Here is a 22689-nt window from a genome sequence, read left to right as displayed (position 1 = left end):
AATATGAGAATACAATATAAATAAGAAAAATTGGCTCCTGACCTCAAACACCAGAATCTGGCCAGAGAGAAAAGACATTCATAAATAACACAAATATAAATATAGATGAGGACTATAAATCATGTAATAAATGTGAGGGGGGCTTTTTTATGTTAGCCCCTCTCTTGAAATGAAGTGAAAGGAAAAACAAAACACTTTTTCATACTCAGAATACTCTGGCCACTAACTGTGTGGGCATTTTCCCCACACCAATCAATTCAGTTCTGACACTGTCTACCTGCAGTCAGTGTCAGACCTCCCAGGTTAAGGGCTCAGTCCCACAAGACTGGCCCCACCTCAGATGCCAATCACAAGTCCAGGCTGTCACCTGTGCTTCTGATGGACCTGCTATAAATAAATTGGAGGCTCCCACAACTCCCTCCTCGGATTTGAAACTTTGTTAGAATGGCTCACAGAACTCAGGAAAATAGTTTGCTTACTAGATTACTCACTTATTACAAAAGAAAACCCCTCAGGAACTGCCAGATTGAAAAAATGCACAGATAAAATATGAGGGAGGGTGCAGAGCATCCATGACCATACCAGGTGTGCCACCCTCCTGGCACGTCAACCCACAACCTCTCCAAACCTCTTCAGTTAGAGTTTACAGAGGCTTCCTTATGGAATCATGATCCATTAAATCATTGGCTGTTAGTGGTTAGTTTAACTTCCAGCCTCTATTCTCTCCCCAGGGTTTTTTTTTTCTTTTTTTCTTTTTTTGGTGGTGGTGGTGGGGGGGGGGGGGGGTAGGGCTGAAAGTTCCAGAACTCTAATCACCTTCTTGGTTTCCTGGAAACTAGCAACCTCCCCCCCCCCCATCCTTAGAGGCTTTCCAAAAGTCACTCATTAACCTAAGCTCAGTTGTAGCTGGAAGGGGCTTGTTATAAATAATGAAAGATGCTCTCTTTACCTTTATCACTCATTTCACTTAGGAAATTCCAAGGGCTTTAGGAGCTCTATGCCAGGAATGGGACGAAGAACAAATATGTATTTTTTTTTAAATTTTTTAAATGTTTATTTAGTTTTGAAAGAGACACAGAGCATGAGCAGGGGAGGGGCAGAGACAGAGAGAAACACAGAATCTGAAGCAGGCTCTAGGCTCCAAGCTGTCAGCACAGAGCCCAATGTGGGGCTCAAACCCATGAACCATGAGATCATCACCTGAGCCGAGGCTGGACACTTAACCAACTGAGCTACCCAGGCACCCCCAAATGTGTATTTCTTGTTACAAATCACAATATCTCATGAAGTCAAAATTCAGATACCAGAATGCTTGGGCATATTCTCCGAGAAGACACTGGAGGCTGTACCGGGTATTCCAGAATTCATCAAAACACATAGATCTAAGTCTCTCTCTCTCAAGCACATGTAAACACACAACTTATTTTTCACACCTCAGTCTCCTACATTTGGAATTTCCTCTGATAATATTCTTAGCCTAATAATGTGGCCTTCTATTCAATTCTCATGAGCATACTACCTGGAAACTTTGCTGTATCTATGCTAATCTATCATAATCTTGCCCCAGACTTAGGGTCTATGTTCTAAATTCTCAGGGCAGGAGATTCATATTTGAGGAAATTGAGAGATTTATAAGTGAGAGAGAGAACTGGGGACTGAGTTTGTGAGTGAACTTTGAAAACTCTTATAAAATTTAAGATTTCTTTTATGAAGTGAGCAAGAGTTAAAGACTTGTAAGAGTCCTATAATAAAGAAGTATATAAAACAAGCTAATAATCCCCCCTCCAATCCCACTCCCCTGAAGTCATGAAATAATTTGGATTGTAAATCTACTCATGTAAATCTATAAAAACACAAACATACATATCTATTTTTATAAATGCATCCACACTGGGTACAATACAACAAGGAAGCTGCCTTATTTAAAAAGGGGGGAATTCGGGCACCTGGGTGGCTCAGTAGGTTAAGCATCTGACTCTTGATTTTGACTCAGGTCATGATCTCATGGTTCATGGGATCGAATCCCCCATTAGGCTCTGCGCAGATGGCCAGATGGTGTGGAGCCTGCTTGGGTTTCCCTCTCCCTGCCCCTCCCCCCGCCCCCACCTCTCTAAATAAATAAATAAAACATTTTAATAAAAATAAATAAATAAAAAGGGGGAAATCCATGGTATTTTGCCAGTCAGCATCCTTGACTATCAGTTTTTAAACACAGGAAGGAAGTTAGGTTACTTCTTTTTGCATGCTTAGCTCATCTGAAGCAGAGGGAAAATTCCCATATACCCCTGTGTTGTTCCCAACCCCCTTCCATAATACACAGACTCTGCTATGACAACTCCAGAATGCAGAAAAATAGCCCCAACTGGCCCGGCTGGCCCCTCTTCCCCAGGACTCAGCTCTCTTATTCCTGAGGACTATGAGGCACAGTTGTAAATGTAAGAAGGCCTTGGGTATGCTGCCCCTCAGCTTCTCGGGCCCTTCCTCCCAAGGCTGCACTGACAAACCATGTCTGCCGTCTGCTCTATCCCCCTGTCCTTCACTCAACTTCATTCTCGTTTTCTCTAATTGTCCCCGACAGCATGACCTGTTATCTGTACGGAGCAGATAACCAAGCTTGGTTGCAATGACTCCACAATAATGTCCCGGAAGCTGTCCTTCGCTCAAATACTAACATTCATATCAATCAACATAAAGCTCTCTTAACTTTATAAACTGTTAACCACGCAGTGATTTTTCTGAGTCTAGAAGGTCAGAAATGCCAAAAGAAATCACCCGAAGCTTTAGTCATAGAATTTAGGATCATTTTCCTGTGGACTTATTCCTAAGCGAAAGCTGTCTAATCAAATTGAAAAACACCTAACACTTTTACAATTACAGTTAAATAATGTTACACAGCAGTCCACGAAAATAAGTCTAGGAAACACTTCACTTGTGTCCAGAGCCCAGAGACCAGGAGGGCTGACTATCAGTTAGTTCTTCCACTGGAATATAAGGTCAGGAAAGAGAGAGCCCCAGGAGGGCTGGGATGGGACCTTGGCTGCTGGGCTGACTCACCCCATGGCATCTACGTTAGTGAATCCACCCTAGATCACAGGCCGGGCCACTGTTTCACAGCCTTAGACTTCCTCAGACTTACACTGTGCTACAGACTTCCTCTATAGCACAGAATGGGTCATTCTCAACTAGATGGGTCTGCTTGTCAAGCTCACAAGCAACTGATGTGTGAAAACCATCCTGTAAATTTACAATCAGAAATACATTTGTAAAGGGAAGTAGCACATCCCACAAGTGTAGTGTGTGTACACAAATTACATCCATGGTTGTTTGATACACATGGAATCAGCAGAAGCGGCATCAAGGGGCAGTGCTCTCCATTAAGACAGCACAAGTAGTGGTTCTCCACCCAGAAGACTCAAAACTCACCCAGAGGGCTGGTTAGAGCAGATTGCTGGGCCCCACCTCCAGGGTTGCTGACTCAGGACTGGGTGGGGGATTGTATTTCTAATAAGTTCCCAAGAGACCCTGAGGTGGCTGATCTGGGACCACCCTTGGAGAAGTGTGGATGTAAGGCACCCTACTCCACTATTGGAGCAGCCTTTTCAGGGGAGCCTATCTTAGACCTTCAGGGCTGCTGTAACAGAAAGCATGCATGTGTGGCTTACAAATAACAGACATTTATTTCCACAGTTACAAAGTTTGGGAAGTCTAAGATTAAGGCACTGGCAAATTCTGTGTCTGGTAAGAGCCTGCTCTCTGGTTCACAGACAGCCATCTTTCTTTTGTGTCCTACATGGTAGAAGGGGCAAGGGATATCTCTGGGGCCCCTTTTATTTTTTAAAAAATATTTTAATCACATATATTAAATCACAAAAATATTTAATCACATATTTTCCTTTTGAGGTTTTTATTTTTTTTTCTTTAGAGACAGAGAACAAGCAGGGGAGGGGCAGAGAGAGGGGGAGACACAGAATCCGAAACAGGCTCCAGGCTCTGAGCTGTCAGCACGAAGCCTGATACGGGGCTTGAACTCACAAACTATGAGATCATGACCTGAGCCAAAGTCGGACGCTTAACCGACTGAGCCATCCAGGAGCCCCTAAAGAATGCTTCTTTGACTCTTGCTCTGGGTAGAAAAATCTTCTGAGTGACATAGTCTTTCTTCATATATGATAATCACTGATAAACCTAAGAAGTTATGAGTATGGGGTGCCTGGGTGGCTCAGTCAGTTAAGTGCCTGACTCTTGATTTTGGCTCAGGTCATGATCTCACAGTTTGTGGGATCGAGCCCCATGTCAGGCTCTGTGCTAATGGCACAGAGCCTGCTCAGGATTCTCTCTCTCTCTCTCTCTCTCTCTCTTTCTGCCCCTCCCCTGCTCATGTGCATACCCCCTCTCTCTTAAAAATAAACAAACTTAAAAAAAAAAAAAAGAGAAAGGAGGTCACAGAAACCTCTGATTTATAGCCCATCAGTCAGAGTACAAGTAACAATTTGGAGTTGCGACTGGTGTCAGCATTCTCTTTCTCCAACCGTGCAAGCTCACAGAGGAGTTCGTCATAAGGGGTCCTGGATAAGAGGGGACCTTTGTCATCTCAGCCTTTGTTGTCTTGTTAGAGCTGGTAAAGTCCCAATCCAGTAGTACCTGCTCAGTGTGACAGCTTAGCAGATCTGTGACTGAGGTGTCTCACGTTCTCTTGGGAAGCCAGGGACACTGTTTAGGCTATACTATTCCTACTGCCTGTGACAATGAAGTCTGCTTTCCAAGGCTAACCCTGGGAGTGAACTTCTGGACTTGTGAGGGCTCCATTTCTTATACTCTCCTGAGGGGACAGCTCTGAGGGGTGTCCATGATTAAGTTATAAAAAGGCTTATTGGTTTGAGTTGTTATGGAGATTAAAATAAGATTCTACTCAATGGCCAGATGATGGATCCTTTGAATTGGACAACCTTCTATATTGTAATGTTTTTTTTTAATTTTAACTTAATTTTTTTATTTTAGAGAGCGTGTGTGCATGTGGGGGAGAGGGACGGCGTGGGGAGGGAGAAAGAGAGGGAGAAGCTTAAGTAGGCTCCGTGCTCAGAGTGGAGCCCAATACACGGCTTGATCCCACAGCCCTGGGACCATGACCCGACCCGAAATCAAGAGTTGGAGGCTCAACTGACTGAGTCACCCAGGCACCCCAGAGCACCGGGGGTATTATACAGGCTCCTCAAGTAAACACTAAAAGTCAGGTAGTGAATTCAGCAGAAGCACCTGAATGGCCAGCAGACTAGCTCATCTTTCTCTTACAATTCCTTCTACTTTCCAGAGCCCTGAGATCAGGCCCTGCCAGCCACAGGCCTTCATACACAATGTTCTCTGCAGATATATCCTGGACCCCCAGTGCAAAGAATTCATGTCCCCTGGACAGCAACAGATTTTTTAAGTTATAAAGCTCTTTTGACCTCCACTTTCAGAAGATCTTGCCAAACTTAGGAAGAAATTAGAAAGATTCGTGGCCATTTACAACCCGCTTCACAGAGGAAACAGATGACGAAATTTCTTCTAGGCCTTACTACAAATGATCAGCTGGAAACCGATGTTTGGGGGCTGATAAAAGCCAAGACTGAATTATGCTTTCAGGAAAGAGAGCACCCAAAGTCCTTTTTAAAACACTTTATATAGACTTTTAAAAGATGTAATGCATTAAACCCTGAAGTTCTAGAACACAGAAATCTTTTAATTCTAATTTTAGGTGGAATGCAAGTCTTCTCCCTGATATAAAGAAGCAAATTGAAGAAAATTTAATTAGATGAGGTCAGTCCCTTGATATTCAAGCTGCAATCTAGTTCTCTGGGGAATTACAAACAACTGTACTGTCTTGGTGATCTCTACAATACCAGAAATGTGGTTTGAGAAGCAATTCAAACCTCCCCTATTCATCTCAAAATACTTCTAGGTGTATACAATTCAGGACATTAGAAACAGGATTGTCTTGCACTTAAGGAAAGGGAAAAAAATGAAAGTAATCACTCTAGACCTCTGATAGGAGGCAGATATACCCCCAAAACTCCTTGAAGAAAAGCTGGATACTTACTCTGTACCTTTGTGATGTGGATTTTCTACCTCCATCTTCTCTAGGATGTCATATTTTTCTACCTCTGGATGGGTAATCAGGGAAATTAGTCAGTATTAAAACTAGTTTAAGTTTGTTGGTTTAATTAACATAGACATGTCTTTAGAGTTATCAACATTCAATAGAATACTTTTATTCTACCCAGGCTTACTAAATATGTTTAATACCTCTTGCAAATTTCAACAGCAAGAAAGACAGTCTGGGATGATGGCTGACTTTGTCTACTGTCTCAAGAAGTTTTTGTGAGTAAACATACGTTGGAATTTACATAGATGTACGTGGGTAAGAGTCTTTAGGTGAACTTCTTCACAATATATTTTATGCTATGCGTACTTAAAAATAGCTTTCAAAACCTTCTAGCTACCTCGAAACTTTCCAGCTTTGCTAAGTTTGGGGAGTTTTCTGGTGTCAACAGTTACTCTCTTGTTAGTTCTTCTTTGACCCCAATGTTGCTGCCCCTGAATGAGATCATACACATCATTTGAAGGGTGAGATTAGAGAAAGAAACATGTTAATACAGACTGAAGGTTTCTCTGGTTCTGTAAGTGACCTTCTGAGGTTGGAGAATACCTCTGGGCTCAAAGTATCTTCTCAAAAGGGGTTCTCTTTAAATGTTTACAGATTATAGATAGGCTGAAACCAGCTATAACCACCCAATATCTGGGCAACTGGGGGAGTATTCATTTGATCTCTTGGTTTATTAAAAACTATGGGGAGGCTAAAAAAAAAGTCCTAGAAAAGTTGGCAAGGTAACTTCAAATGGAATGCATATGTTATTACACAAAACTTATTAAGTACAAATCCCTCGAAAAGAAACTTTAATATTAAAGAAATTATAATATATCCCAAGGAGAATTCTAGTCTCAATAAATGACAGCAAATATAAGTACTAGATCACTACTGCCTTTGGTCTGGCATCTGCAAGAGGAAATTATACACTCAACCAGTTTGACTTCTATGTGACTTTCAACCTTTCTACAATCTTGTTAGAATGTGGAGAATCTGGAAACTCCATTCATTTTAAAACTAATTGCCTCAATCTGAAGATGGTCCCAGGAGAAAAGGAGTTGAACTAGAATTGTTTTAGCTCTTTTCCTGGACAGTGGGACTCCATTCTTGCCAAATTTCTTACTTCAATTAAGTTCAGAGCCAGAGGGATTTGAGGATGGGATTCAAATATTGTCCATCTTAAAAAAAAAAAAAATCTGTTATTCATTCTCCCCCAATGGCAGAAGCATGATTTAATTGACTATTCCTTCAAACTCTATAGACTCTTAAGTTAGGGACAATTAAATACTAGCACCTCCAGAAAAGTCTCACATAGCCTATGAACCAAAAACATAAAATATTGTTTTCCTTGGCTTCTTCTGTGTCATTTTGAAAACTGTCCTCTGTGAGAGAAAAAGTTTTATTTTTAATATCAAATATATTTAAGATTTATTTCTATAAGGAAGTCTGTCAAAGTTCACATGAGCCCTGGTCTTATTTTTGCCACTCAAGATGATGGGACAGATATGCTCCTTTGTGGCCAAGTGCTCTGTGGAGAAGTGCTTGTCGCAATGAGCATCAGTCCATCTTGGAAACAGCAGCAACCCATGCTCTTTATCATGAGAAGGCATGACATGAAAGGCTGAAACTAACTTTACCAAAGTATTATTCATCCCAACATAAACGTCTGTCTCGAGACACCCTACAGGCTTGCCTGTTACCCTGCCAAATAAAAGAGGTCAAACGGTACCAGAAGGGGAGGAGGAAGCCACGTGGCCTAGAAACAGTGACTCCTGGTCCAGAGGAAAAAAGTAGAAAGAGTTTCTCAAACATTAAAAGCCATCAATATCGGAATCACAAATATTTCACTAATATCTCCTGGGGAACAGACTGATATGCCATTCTCACTGCCCAATACTCCGGTGGAATGAAACTATCTCCCAGGTCAATAAGCTCAGTATGGGAACACTGTTGCTGACAAAGGAAAAAATCTTAGTTTCTAGGCCTATTTTTAGGAACAGCAAAGGCTGTTGGTATTTTAGAAAAGGTAAAGCAGTTCCATGCTAAGCAATGGAAGGAAACAGTGTCCTAGGCATGGATTGCACACCTGTGATTTCTACCTATAACAGGTGGAAAGGCCTCCACCTGTCAACCCAACTCATAGTTTTCCACCACAGTATGAACTGACAGCAGTGATTTTGCCCACCAGGCTGATATAAATCTTGTCTGCTGTCATTGCCAAGCTCTCAGAACCAGAGAACTGAGTCAGTACCTTGTTCAAAAACATAATGGGCAAAGGGGTCGCCAAGGTGGCTCCATCAGTTAAGCATCCAACTCTTGATTTTGGCTCAGGTCATGATCTCACGGTTCGTGGGATGGAGTCCCGTGTTGGACTTTGTGCTGATAGTACGGAGCCTGCTTAGGATTCTCTCTCTCCCTCTATCTTTGCCCCTCTCCCACTCACATTCTTTCTCTGTCAAAATAAATAAATATTTTTTAAAATTGGACAAGGTTTGAGGGCAGAATACAAAATCTTTCTCTACTATAAAAAAATCTGCTAACATAATACTGCTGAGTCTTTAAACTGCTTGTATTCTAGAAATATCACTTCAAAACAGTTCAATGGGAGGAGTTGATTTTTAAACATACTTAAAGAATACACTTGGTAGAGGGGCCTGGGTGGCTCAGTTGGTTAAGTGTCCAACTATTGACTTCAGCTCAGGTCATGATCTCATGATTTATGGAATTGAGCCCTGCATTGGGCTCTGTGTTGACAGCACAGAGTCTGCTTGGGATTCTCTCTCTCCCTCACACCTCCCTCTCTCCCCTCTTGTGTTCTCTCTCTGCCTCAAAAATAAACATTTTTTTAAAAGAATACACTTGGTAGTAAAATACTATTCAACCATAAAAAGGAACAAAAAACAGGAAACTGACACTTGCTACAACAGGTGAACCACAAAAAAAAATATTATGCTAAGTGAAGGAGGCCAATCACAAAAAGTTATACAATCTATGATTCCAATTATACAAAACATAAGAACAGGAAAATCCAGGTGCAGAGAGCTGACTAGTGGCTGCTGAGGGCTGGGGAGACAGGGGTATGAGTGATGGCTAAGAGGTACAGAGTTGTTTTTTTGCGTTGGAACTAGAGAGAGGCCACAGCCCTGCAAATGTACTAAATGCCACAGAACAGTATATTTAAAAATAATTAATGGCAAATTTTATGTTACATAAATTTTGACTCAAAAGAATACGGTTGGCCACATGAATGTAGTAAAGCATTCACATTAAGGCTCTTTAGTTAGAAATACTGGATTATGCTACCTGATTTGGGGCTGGCACTGATACACACATCGATGTGACGACCTCCATTAGTTAGGGATCATAGTGTCTGGTACACAGAAGATAGTCAAAATTGTGGATGAAAAGTAAAAAGAATCTATGATCATTTTGGCCAAGCTCTGCATACCTCTACCCGAGCAAGAGGAGGCAAAAAGCAGATAGTTATGAAAAGTTCCAATGCTGAAGAATGAAATTCTCTGAGCCTCAGAACTAGTAATTTCTCTTAGAAATTTATAGGGTCTTGAAAACCTCAAGGAATTCTTCTGAACATGTATTTTTGCCTAGACATCATTAAAGCTCAGACAGAGGTTCATAATCCTTTTCTCACTCACAGCATCGCTAATGTCCACTTTCCAAAGATGACCTCACTTCTAGAACAAAGGAGATGTCTTGACACGAATTTAATTTGGAGACTCTTGGAGAATTATAGCAGTTTCTTGACAGGAGCCTGGAAAAGTCCTGGGCAGTCCAAATGTATTTGCTACCTCATACTTGGGTAAGTTAGCAACATTTGCCACAAAAATAAAAATTTCAAATTGGCTGAGTGTCAAAGAGCATAGAGAGGCTACACCCATTCACCACTCCACAATTTTAACTTCTTACTCAAGCCAAAGAGTAGCAGGCTTCTCGGCTATATATTGCAAAGCCAGATTCAGGTTGATTTTTGTTTTATTTGCATCATTTTTCCCATTTTTATTTTCAATAATTTTTATGCTGGAAAAGATGAGACAAAAAAGTGACATGAGCTTTTTGCAAAGATAATTACCTTCTCTGAGAAAGAAATCAATTTCCAGTGGAATAGAATAAATTGCATCCCACTGATGATGTAACTTGTACAACTATCAAATACTGTGATTTTCCCTCTAATGCCCACATTTCTGCTACTTTTGGCTCTGTGAATTAGGGAAGAGAAGACTGTAGAATTCAGAGACAAAAAAAGACCCCACAATTCCTGAGAGAGAGCAGGACCTTCACTTCCAGCTTCCCATGAGACCTCACGCACTCAGATTTCCATCTGAGGATTCCATGATTGGAGAACTCAATCTCAGAACTCAAGATGCCAACCACTGCAGTTTCCTAAACAAACCATGCTATTTCATGGCTCTATGGCTGTGTTCATGGTATTGTAGCCTTCTAGAATATCCTCCCCAGATTCCTGTGGCTGGCTGATTCAACAATCATTCCCTAAGTCACCGCTGAGGTGTCATCACGTCAGGGGATTCCATGGCTCCCATGGTACCCTGGCTGTCTGTCATACCTACCATGCTGTGTCGAAATGACCAGTTTAAGTGTCAATTTCCTTTACCAGACAACTAGAAAAAGGAAAAGTAGTAAGTTTAATGCAGAGAAACTGGACAAATCCCACCTTAACCAAGTAATCAAAGTAATATCACCAGTGATGGGACATGTGCCTCTCTCCCTAGGATGTACTGAGGGCACAACACACTTCGGTGGTATGCCACACTTTGGTATACATTCCAAAAATGTATAAATTCATCTGATTATGAGAAAACACCAGACAAACCTAAATTGAGACCCATCTGACAAAATAAAAGACCTATCTTAAAAAAATGTAAAGATCACATAAGACAAAGACCAAGGAACTCTTTTCGAATGAAGCAAAAGGACATGAAAAGTAAATGCAATGTGTGTTTCTGAATTAGAGCCCCAACCAGAAAAAAAAATTATTTTCTTTTGTTATAAAAGACATAAGTAGGAAAACCAGCAAAACTTTAAAGGTTTTTAGACTAGATAATATTACTGTGCCAATATTAACTTCCTGCACTGTGGTTATATAAGGGAATGCTGTCCTGACTTTAAAATAAGTTGCTAGCAACTTAACTAAAATCGTTCAGAAAAACAATCATGGGGGTGTGGGATGACACACAATAAAGCCACTGCAACAAATGTTATACATAGTAACATGTTATACAAAACGTTAACATTTGGGGAATCAGTGAAATTATATGGACATTCATAATTGTACTATTTTTGCATTCTTTCTAGAAGTCTTAAATTATATCAAGATAGGTTTAAAACTTTTTTAATTATAAAAACCTAAAGAAAATTTTCCTTTTTGATGAGAATAATAACGTACAGGATTAGAAACGCATATGCTATGTTCAGGGTGGATGAGAAAATCTGCAGTAATTACCTTTTTTTCCCCCCGTGCAGTAATTACTTTTAAAGTGACATCAGTGGCTACACAGAGTGCTAATTGGAAGTTGGCACGATTCCAGGTCACTGATACGCTCTCCCAGATTAACCCAACAAACTGGACAGCGTCGCAATACAAGGAATTTTCTTTACTTGTATAGTCGTAAGTGGGAAGCAAATACACTGTCCATAATGCTGAGCTCTCTACCTGCTTTAGAAATAAATATTTTTCTCACCGCCTTTACAAACTAAAAAACAAAAACAAACAAACAACAAACTCCACCTTAAAGGTAATGATCCTACAAATACCCTACACAAAAGATAAGGAACAATAATGTTGTGCCAGGATTAGGGTTTGCAGCCGACTGATCCTCACTGCCAGCAGGGGAATCATCTCTATGGGGTTGGTCGTTTCCGAGGCAGCATTTTCTAGGACAAGATTAAATTAACTGTACTAGCGGCAGGGCTACAAAACAAAGAGAGTAAGACACTGCGTCTGCCGTCAGGAAGTTTACCATGACATGTGAGGAACACACGTATAGAGGTGAGTCGTGGGCCCAAGCATAATGTGGAAACCAGCGAGGGGTGGGAGAGCTGCAAGGACTCACAAGGGAGCTCTCTATAAACACCTCCATGTAGGGAAAGGAATCGATTTATTGCCCAGCCACAGAAGACCTGCACAGGGAGGCAGAGTTCAATCCAACATAAGGAAACAATTTCCAACAGAGCTCTCCAACAATACAATAGGTGGCCTTGTGAAGTAGAAAGCCTCGCCACCAAATACACTCAAGTATATCCAGGATGTACTCTTCAAGTCCTACAAGAACCAAGGATTCTTATTACATCATCTAGGCTGAATCACTGAAGGTCACGTTTCTCAATGCAGCATCCCTGGCCTCTAGCCACTAGATGTTGTAGTCCCCCTTTCCAGTTGTCACAGCTGAAAATATCTCCATTCATTGCCAAATGTCTGCTGGTGGTGGGCGGAGGTAGACTGTCCCTAGCTGAGGGACTCCAAACAAGCAAATTTCTCTGAGTGTCCGTGTTTGAAAATGAAATACTGTAGAATTTCAGAGGGAGGGCCTAAGGTAGTCAGAGGACTTGTGGAGAAGATAAGACTGGAGAGAAGTCTTGGAGTAAAAGAATTCTGAAGAAGGGCAGAGGAAGCAGTGAGCTTCCTTGGAAAAGTATGCCAGGAATCAAGATGTAGAAGAGGTAGGAAAGAACAAGACTGCAACAGGACTATTAGGAAGTCAGCTGGCCAAGCAAAAGCGTTCAACAGTAGATAAAGCTAGAAGTATTTGTAATGTTGTAATGTGTTGAAGGAATTTCCAATCCAAAGTCAAGGCTGCTTAGATTAGTATCCATGACCTACCCATGTCATGGGAAAGCCAAAGGTGAACGCAGTCCTATCCAGAGACAATGTTCTGGAAGAATGATGGCATGCTGGACAGTTAGGCAACACACCATATTATCCACTCCTCCATTTTCAAAATAAATGAATGTTTGCTCTCTTATCTACCACTGCTCTCTACATGTGAATGACAGAGATTTGACTCTCATTTTAAAGTCCACATTGAAGGGGCGCCTGGGTGGCGCAGTCGGTTAAGCGTCCGACTTCAACCAGGTCACGATCTCGCGGTCCGTGGGTTCGAGCCCCGCGTCAGGCTCTGGGCTGATGGCTCAGAGCCTGGAGCCTGTTTCCGATTCTGTGTCTCCCTCTCTCTCTGCCCCTCCCCCATTCATGCTCTGTCTCTCTCTGTCCCAAAAAAATAAACGTTGAAAAAAAATAAATAAAGTCTACATTGAAGAGAAGCAGATGGCAAGTGAGTGGTGGGTAGGGAGAGGAAGAGAATAACAGTCATCAGATGCTGGACTGAAATGCATCAGATTTCCTGAAAGATGGAAGAATGTTAGTTAACATTTTCCAATATTCAAGCAATGCTCACATGCCAAGAAGGTTGGAATCTGCAGGTGTATGGATGACCAATACTTCAGTCTTTATTTCGTTTGGTTCTATAGATCCAAAACTGACCCCAAGTGAGTTTTCTCAAATCACGCTGTGGTTGTGAGAAAACTGGGCATGTGGCAGAGTCTGATCAAGGCCAGCGCCAGCCTTAAGAATCAAGCTTCCTGGGGTGCCTGGGTGGCTGAGTTAGTTAAGCGTCCAACTCTTGGTTTCAGCTCAGGTCATCATCTCAGGAGTCGTGAAATCAGGCCCCGCATCAGGCTCTGCGCTGACAGCATGGAGCCTGCTTGGGATTCTCTCTCTCCCTCTCTCTCTCTCTCTCTGCCTCTCCCACCCACTCACATGCTCCCTCTCTCAAAGTAAATAAATAAACATTAAAAAAAAAAAAAAAGAGAACCGAGCTTCCTTCGACTAGGCTGGTTCTCCTCTCAGCATGGCGCTCAGATACACCCAGGAAGGCTCTGGAAGGGCTCACATTCAGAGAATCTATTGCAATCTTGGAGACTAAAGGGAACACTTCTAGTGTTCCTCCTCTGGACAGGCACTGGTCGGCAGTGCAGCAGGGTGGACAGCTCACATCCATGACACCTCTGGAGGTCTGAGAATGCCAGGAGTGCCCACTGGCAGTTGAGGTAGGCTGGTCCTGGGGCCCCTACATCCGTGCACTCAACTGCGGGAGACAGCAAACACCCTTCTGCTGACTCCTCTGTCCTGCCGTTCAGAAAAAGGATGGTCTATCTGAGCAGTCACGGACGGGCAGGAAGCTGCTGGCTTCTTCAAGAAACCTATCAAACCTATTGGACCACCTCCAAAAGGTGCAAATGAACCTTTCCTAAGTAACTCTTCCCCTGTATTCCAATATACTTCTGAAATGGGCCCTCCAATTGACGTTCACCAGGTTCTTTATGGAGTAGAATTCAGCATCACTCTTGAGAGTTATCTACCATTTCCACTTGTTCTTTTGGGGCGTATGAGAAGCTACTTGATTCACCCTTATTTAGGTTCATCTTACCTGAACTCTATTTTAAAAAATAGAGAAAAGGAGACCAAAATATTTACATTTAGGGAAGATTTAAAATAAAAGCGTTACAAATGCAAATGAGTTTGTACAAACGGAGAGCTTTCAATCCGGGCCTCCTGCTGAGCCAGCCACTCAACTGCAGACCTTCTGCCAAGTGTTCTCACATTAAATGGAGGAGCTTTCTCGAGGGCTAAAAAAAAGTTATTAGGAGTGTGAGCTTTGGCCATTATTTCACAACTGAGTTAACCTCTATCCCAAGGGCAACATTCTGCAGCTGTCTGCAGTGAGTCAGTACTTTCTCTTCGTCTTGATTTTTTCTCCCATTTGGGTAAATTACCCTTGACATTTTTGCCTGTGACTAGGGGCATCAGAACCAAGCTTGGGTCTGTGTCTTGCTGCCGTGAATAGCTGTCTGCTTTTTCAAAAGCAGAAATGGATATAGAGTCATGTGACCTTAATTCATTCTAATGAAAGTCACAAACTGATGGAGAAGGCGTGCGCGTGCATGCACACACACAGCAGCACCAACGGCACTTCAAGATGATTGGAAAACATGACCTCTCAGATGGCATCTAATGGCATGTTTACCATGTAGTCTCATACATTTCTTTCCTCTAGACTTCACCATATCTGATTGTCAGAAATGCTTGGCACGATCGTAACAAGCACACACAGAAGACCCATCACAAAAGGGAGTATTTCTCACGATGCTGGAGACTGTTTCACCAGGAAAACAGAGATGATGAGAGTAACCTGTCTTGAAGGATGCTGTGAGGAGCAAAGTAGTAACACACATAAAGTGTTTCTAGTGGTTGCCTGGGGCTGGCAGAGGAGACAGGGATTGGCTGCATGCAGGCAGAAAGGAACTTCTGGGGTGCTGGAATGTTCTCACAGCGAACTGCAGTGGTGGCTGCATGAGTCCATTTGCTACCAATCACTGGATTGCAACCTACATGGCCGACTGTGGTCTGTAAAGAATACCTCAATTTAAATAAAACTTAAAACTTAAAAATGTTTAGAAGAGTGCCCAGTTCATAGTATCAGATGTTGGCTCTTATCATTTCATTCAAAAGGATTTATCAAATTGGACATGTCATAAAAGGAACTAATCTCCCTTCAAAGTGTGAGGGTCACATTCTGCCTTGATGTCTTGAATGGGATCTGTGTTGTAACCTGTAATTGATTTGAAAAGTAAATTAGGCCTATGGCAATCATTTCTATTACGAAGATTTTACAGACGGAAAAAACGATATCCCACAGAGTAACGTATCAATAGCAAACTGGCATGTAACCAATCCAGTTACACTGCTCCATAATCACTCACTTTCCTTTTAAAATATGGTGAACGTGGGGTGTTCAGTTGGGAGTCTGACTTTGGCTCAGGTCATGATGTCATGATTCATGAGTTCGAGCCCCACGTTGAGCTCTGTGCTGACAGCTCAGATCCTGGAGCCTGCTTTGGATTCTGTGGCTCCCTCTCTCTGTGTCCCTCCCTCTGCTCATTCTCTCCCTCTCCCTTTCTCTCTCTCAAAAATAAACATTAAAATAAAATAAAATAAAATACGGTGACCGTGTAGATTTACTTTAATTCAGAGTAGCAGTCTTCATTACTGCCATCTCTTTCAATAACAATGACTCATCATAAACTATATTAGGATTAGGATACGGGCAAGAGAAGTAATGCAAGGCAACATACAGGAAGCACTCGAGGGTGGCCCTGGGTAGAACCTGAGAAAACAACCACACGTTAGTGCCAGAACTATGTATGAGTAGGTATTTAACAATACTGACTTACTGACAACTGACAATGTTGAATCTTCTGAGTGCTGTGCAGAAACTGTCACAGAACCTCCACTCTCTTCCATCTGGTAAGTGGCTAAAGGCAGAGAGCCACTCTCCCCCCATGACTTAGACAAGACTTACTGTCCACACCTCCTCCATAAGCCCCATTAGACTGACGATGACTCCCTTGTGTACCTGCTTCGATGGACCCGAACCCTTCCTTTTAAGACATTCCTCATTAATGAGCATTCTCCCTCTTGCAATAGCCTGAATAAAAGTATCTTTCTTCTCAATTCTCCAGTGCATTTTGTTCTTGACACAGTAAATATAACGAACAAGTTTGGGTGGCATTTCTATCCACTCTGGTTAACAATGTTACTTGAATCCCTTGACATTTTATGATATTTTAGGGTACACACCTATATGCACAACATACATATACCTGTATGCATGTGCTAGAGAACAAAAAAGCAGAAGATAAAATTAGTGTGCACACACAACTACCTACAACTGATTGTCCAGGCAGAGGTGGACACACTTTTCCTACAAAGAGCAGATAGTAAATCTTTTGGGCTTTGCAGGTCATATGTCTGTCACAACTACTCAGCTCTGCCTCGGCACCATGAAAGCAGCCACAGAAAATACAGAATTGAACGGGTGTGGCGGTGTTCGGATAAAACTTTATTTACAAAAGGGAATGGTGGGCTGCAGTTTACCACTCCGGGGCAGTGCCTCCCAAAGGTATTCGAAGGAGCACTACTTTTAGGGCTTGTTAATAAGGAATATGGGGGAAAAAAAAGATGGGGAACAGATCTGGGGAAATTGGGAAGCAGGTTTCTTCACTACAGCACTGCTCAACAGCTTTAAAATGCCAGTATGCACTGTGAATCTCCCAGGGAGAGCCCTTACAGAATATTTTTCAAAACCTCAAGTCAGAGGGTTATTGCTTTGTAAAAATATTTTTTAAATCTATAAAATTAAGTAAATCAATATGTTTTTTTAAAAAAATAGTAACTATTTCGAAAGTACCTATGTATTTGAAACACTTGGGTGGGGTCACCTTTGTAAAATGTACTATATAATTCCTACTTATAGAGATAAAATAGAGAACATAATTTAGCCTATTCTAATTGAGACAGGTCCCTATAAATCACATGCATGCTACTATCCTTCCTGTAAGATTACAGTTTTGTAGGGGATTTTTTTTTGGAGGGGGTTCTTTTTCCAAGTCATTGGCAACTCAGGTATTATTTCTGTTTCTCAGTCCTCTGCACATCTTGCTATCTTCTAATTCCTAGCTTAAAAGGTCCCAAGGCATCGGGCACCTGGCTGGCTCAGTTGGAAGGGCATGAAACTCTTAATCTCAGGGCTGTGAGTTTGAGCCCCATGTTGTAGGGTAGAGATTACTTAAAAATAAATAAAAATAAACAAAAAATAAAAGATCTCAAGGCAGTATCTCCTATGTTAGTCTACAAAACAAGTTCTGGGAAAGGTTAACACATACTCAATGAAAAAAAGGATTCAGTGATAAAAATAAGTTTGAGAAATACTACTGCATTCCATATTCCCTCTCAGAGATTCAAAATGAATATAAATCTAATAAAGACTAAGAAGTCCTGAAGTAAAAAACATTGTTAAAAAATAAAAATAAAAACCACATTGTTTAGGGGCACCTGGCTGGCTCTGTTGGTACACCTTGTGTACTCTGGATCCTGGGGTCAGTGAGTTCAAGCCCCACGCTGGGAGTCGAGGTTCCCTTACAAAATTGTTTAATTTAACCTACCATTTCCCAAATTATATGAAATAGAATTTTTTTTTTTTTTTAAGGACTACCATTCACACTGCTTGGCAAAACTGGCCTAAACACACACACACAGACCCAGGCACATAGAGATCAACTAATTCTTAGAATCAGCTGTCAATGATTAGAATGAGCTAATTCTTAGAATTCTATGTAAATTAAGAGTCAATAAACTTAAAGTCATGAACTTAATGACACCCTCTCATTGATTCTCAAGTCTCTTTCCAGTTATTCTAGGTTAAAAAAAAAAAACAAAAAACAAAACAAACAAAAAACATCTCCATGGTAAGACAGTTCCAGAAATCTGGAGTGTTACTCTATTAAAGAAATGCACTTTTCTCATTTTAGCTCCTTGGTAATAATGACGCTCTATTATTACGTTCCCCCTTATGCCCTTAATTTGTTGTGTGATACAGGTAGAGGTAACTATAGTTCGTAGCCCCTAGGTCTTGCTTTATTTTCTTTCTCGATAATCAATACTATTCATTTCAGCTTTTAATCAGTACAACTTCTATACCTTGATATGTTTTGCAAATATGCTGCTGAATATATACGCGATAGGTGTTCATTATCACACAAACAGATGTTAACAGAAAGGCATGAAGAAGATTCTGTTCAAGTTACACAACTATTAATATTCCTGAATTCCACCATCCAAGTCTGTGCTTTTAAAACAAAACAGGATCCTATATACGTCACTTTAACCTTATTTTTTCATGTCAGCGTAGTTCACATTGCATCTTTCCATGTGAATAAACACTGACCTAATCCTACTTTTTAGGGCTGAATATTAATATTCTACCATATGGAATGCCATGATTTCTTTAATCAAACCGCTGTTGATGGACAGGCTGGTAGTTTCCAATTATTTTGCTAACATAAACAACACTGTGATGAATATCACAGACATAGACTTTTGGGAACTCATCCAATTAGTCCCCCTGGTGGACCTCAGGCTGGGTTCTCTTCCCATCCAAGTCCTGCTAGGTGGCAGTATATATAGCATAGTGCATGCCCCACCTTCTGTCCATGGTGTTGGCTGATGGGATGAGAGGACAACAAACCTCAATAACCCAGTGATCCACTACACATCTAAGTGAGAGAGGATGACATGAGCTAGTCTCTCAGGATGAGAGGCAGCTTCCAGGAAGAACATGATTTGGAGAACGGCTGACAAGGCCATGATATGCGTCAATCTGCCATATGTAGTCCTCAGTTACCAGGCAGAAATTGTACCCTGCAGAAGAAGTAAAAGCCACAGATGGATGCAAGTAGACCCCTGCAGAGGCACTCAGTCATGTTAATGGGGGTGCACTGTAAGGAGGGTCCAGGAGCCACTCTTGATGGGCTTTGCCATCAGAGAGTCCCGAGGTTAACCCCTGTTTCTGATTCTGGCTACATGACCCTGGGAAGATCACTTAATGTCTGTACATCTGAAGTCCTTCAACTCAAAAACATGAATAGTAACAGTATTTATCTCATGAAAGATTAAATGAGAAGATAAACTGAAATGCCTCCTACATACCGAGCACTCAATATAGGTTAGCTCTCATAATTACAGTCTTATCATTATGATCTGAGCCACCCTGGGTCCAGACAATTGGATGGATGCCCTGGGGCCTAGACAACTGGCCTTTTCCAAAGGCCTCTCTACACACATCCTGGTGATAAGTTTAGGAAACTTGAGTGAATCTCCTGCAAGCAAAAGAACCTAACCAAAACAATTCCTTATGATAAATTTCTAGAGTTGGGATGGCCACGTCAAAGAGGAGTATATATAATTCTCTTGGAGAAACTTCTGTTAGAAGTTATTCATACTGGACACTGGTGTGAACTGATTCCTCTAAAGAAATTCAACCACATGATACCTAAACTGTAGAAATGCTTGGTTCACATGAATTGAGGATTTGTCATTGGCTGTTACGATGGTTAACTGTGTTCAAGTTCAACATGGGTCTCAGAAACGACAACCAGAACTGACAGTGCACCTCCCCTCCCCACCAGAGCTGCCACAGTGGGTTGGTTCTGGGTAAATACTCAAGAATATGAAGGGTGGGAGAAAAAGATGGCTCTACTACCACTGCTTTAGAGAACAGTGTGGCTAATGTAGAAACGCAGGCCCAATCCATAAACCCTTTCCACACCCATGAAAGCAATGGGGTGGGACAGCTTCCCCCTTCTCTACACCCACTTGCTCTGTTTCCTCCTCTTCACCCCTTAGGCTTTCTGACTGCTGGGTCTTAGCGCAATGCTTTCCCTTTGCTTCCACACAAAGGGAGAATGAGAGGAACAGGAACGGAAGGAGGTGTAAGCCGGTGGGAAATTATCTCAAGTCCATGTTGCTTAGAACAGCCCTGCACCAAACAGTTAGCAACAAAAAATACACAAATGAAACCATACCTAACAAGAGTTTACAATGGTGGTTTTACAGAGGTATTCACCACAATCATGGGGAAGCCATTTCACAATGGAGATGGCCAGGCCCCACCCAGACCCAATACACGGCTGGGTTAAAATTCATAGTGAAAAAAACATATATAATGGTTGCTTTATGAGTTCCATCAGTTTCTTCTGAGTTCCATCTGGCTACCTGATATCTGGTCATATCTGGAAGCAACTGATATTAACAGTGGGCTCTCAAAGTCTCCATATGCCAAATATATCTACAGGAAGAAAAAGAAAAATTCAAACATCTCCAGTGATCTTTGTAACCTCAGGCTTTTATCTCAAGGATACTGAACATACATACTGTTTAGAAGTTTAGAATGGGAGCACAGGAGTAGTCACAATACATCAAAAACTTTAGGTGCATGTCAATGAGTTTTTCTATTCCTCAGTAGTTTTCTATTTTGGGAGGACATAATCCCACATGTACGGCTTACAGCATCTGGGCACTTTCCTTAAGACGGGTCAAAGGTCAAGGGTTTCAGGAGGGCCCCTCGCTCAGTTCCTGAAGAACACTGTGGATTTGCTACTGACTTAAAATAGGGCCACAGTTCTTACCGTTTCAGTGTTAGGGTCATAAACACAAACGACCACCCGAGACCACAGAGGACCGGATATGAGCTACTTATAGTAAAACTGAACCAGGGAACAAGAATGGCAGGAAAGCTGCCTATTTTCTTGTTGTGAGGCCCTTTGAAGTAAACTATTTATTAAACATTATATTACAGTGCCCAACACAAAAATCTTTGAAGGCAGGTTATCCTCCCCTGCACAGGGGCCCACTGCTAACGAATTGTTTCCTTTTCCTCTTAGGTTTTGTTTTTCCTTTTGTGAAACTGAAACCCAGATTGCTTTCCTCCATCTATGAAACTAGCTGGCACAAGGCACCCCTCCTGGCAAAAATGTCCATGAATAGGAAGAGCATTAAAAACACGCACTAACCCATCACTTTCCACCACACAACGTAAGGAGACATGAGTACTAAGAAGCTGCCATATAAGGCTCGGCAACGTCTCTAAAGTTGAAAGCTAGGTTATAAGAAATGAAATCCAAGAGTAAAAATGGCAAGAATTCAAACAATAGGATTTCAATTTTTAATTTAATTTCAAATTTATCTATTGCAGTCCCTACTTCATCGCTATAGACAGATAGACCTCATTTCAGTTAGCATTCTTCCACTTCTCACTCAATAAAGTCCCCGAAATCCACCAGTGACAGTCACATTTTAAAGAAATGTTCCAAAGAAGAGCAAAGGGTGATCTAGTTTATTTTTCTAAACCGATCATTAATTTAAGAGTCTTCCCCCGGAAGTACAAGGAGAAGAAACAGTATGTCACTAATGGCAGGAGCCTAGCTCACTCCCAAAAGGCCCGCTCTCTAGCTCAGTGTGTGCTGAGAAGAGAAAGGACAAGGCCATTGCTGGACATACGGCTGGGTCTGTCTCAGTGTGGCTGGGGACGGCAGGAAGCTCTTTAAAATCTAGAAATACATCAAAGGGCTAATGCAGATTAAGCTCTCCTCCCTTTTTCCTGAAAGGCTCACTTTTGTTCCTAATATAAAGACTTAGATATTTCTTTAGATCATAAAGCAAGTTGTACTTTTAATGATGGATTAAAAATTATAAAAGTAAAAGATAGCTTGTTCTCGCTGTTCTTTCTTTCTTTCTTTCTTTTTTTTTTTTAAAGTGATGAATGCAGGAAAAGACCAGTCTAGGGCAGATTCATCTCTTGCTGACCTTCAGGGACGTTGAGTAAGCCAAGAATGATGTTAGTACAAGGTCAAATGTGGATACTTTAGTCACTTTTTTGTTATTTCCATTATTAGAAACATTAGATGATAAATATATAATAGCACCTATGGTAGATAGCTTTAAAATAATACGAATTTTCACCCTAAAGAGTATAAGATAAAATAAATTTGTGCTCACTCTGGTCTTTTGAAATAGAAAAGCTTGTCATGTCAACACAATAATTATTACTGAATGGATGAATGCTCTCACAAAGAAAAAAAGTTCCCTGGGCTCCTTAGACAGCCTACTGCCCAACTAACTCTCCATGATTTGTCAATCT

The 22689-nt window shown here is 41.4% G+C and overlaps 1 protein-coding gene and 1 long non-coding RNA gene across 3 annotated transcripts in view; both read right to left on the bottom strand.

Moving 5' to 3' along the window:
* The window catches only part of PCCA (propionyl-CoA carboxylase subunit alpha), a 417383-nt gene that overhangs the window by 25226 nt on the left and 369468 nt on the right, over window positions 1-22689 (bottom strand). The gene's annotated exons all lie outside the window — the stretch shown is intronic.
* On the bottom strand, window positions 9660-10852 carry LOC125168282 (uncharacterized). Its single transcript, XR_007153063.1, has 2 exons — window positions 10415-10852; window positions 9660-10159 (listed from the first exon to the last, which is right to left on the bottom strand). It is a non-coding gene; the product is annotated as an uncharacterized LOC125168282 (long non-coding RNA).

Source organism: Prionailurus viverrinus, chromosome A1 (genome assembly GCF_022837055.1).
Source record: "Prionailurus viverrinus isolate Anna chromosome A1, UM_Priviv_1.0, whole genome shotgun sequence".
Classification (NCBI taxonomy): Eukaryota; Metazoa; Chordata; class Mammalia; order Carnivora; family Felidae; genus Prionailurus; species Prionailurus viverrinus.
Note: the sequence above shows the minus strand (reverse complement) of the source record. Positions and strands in the feature narration are given on the sequence as shown.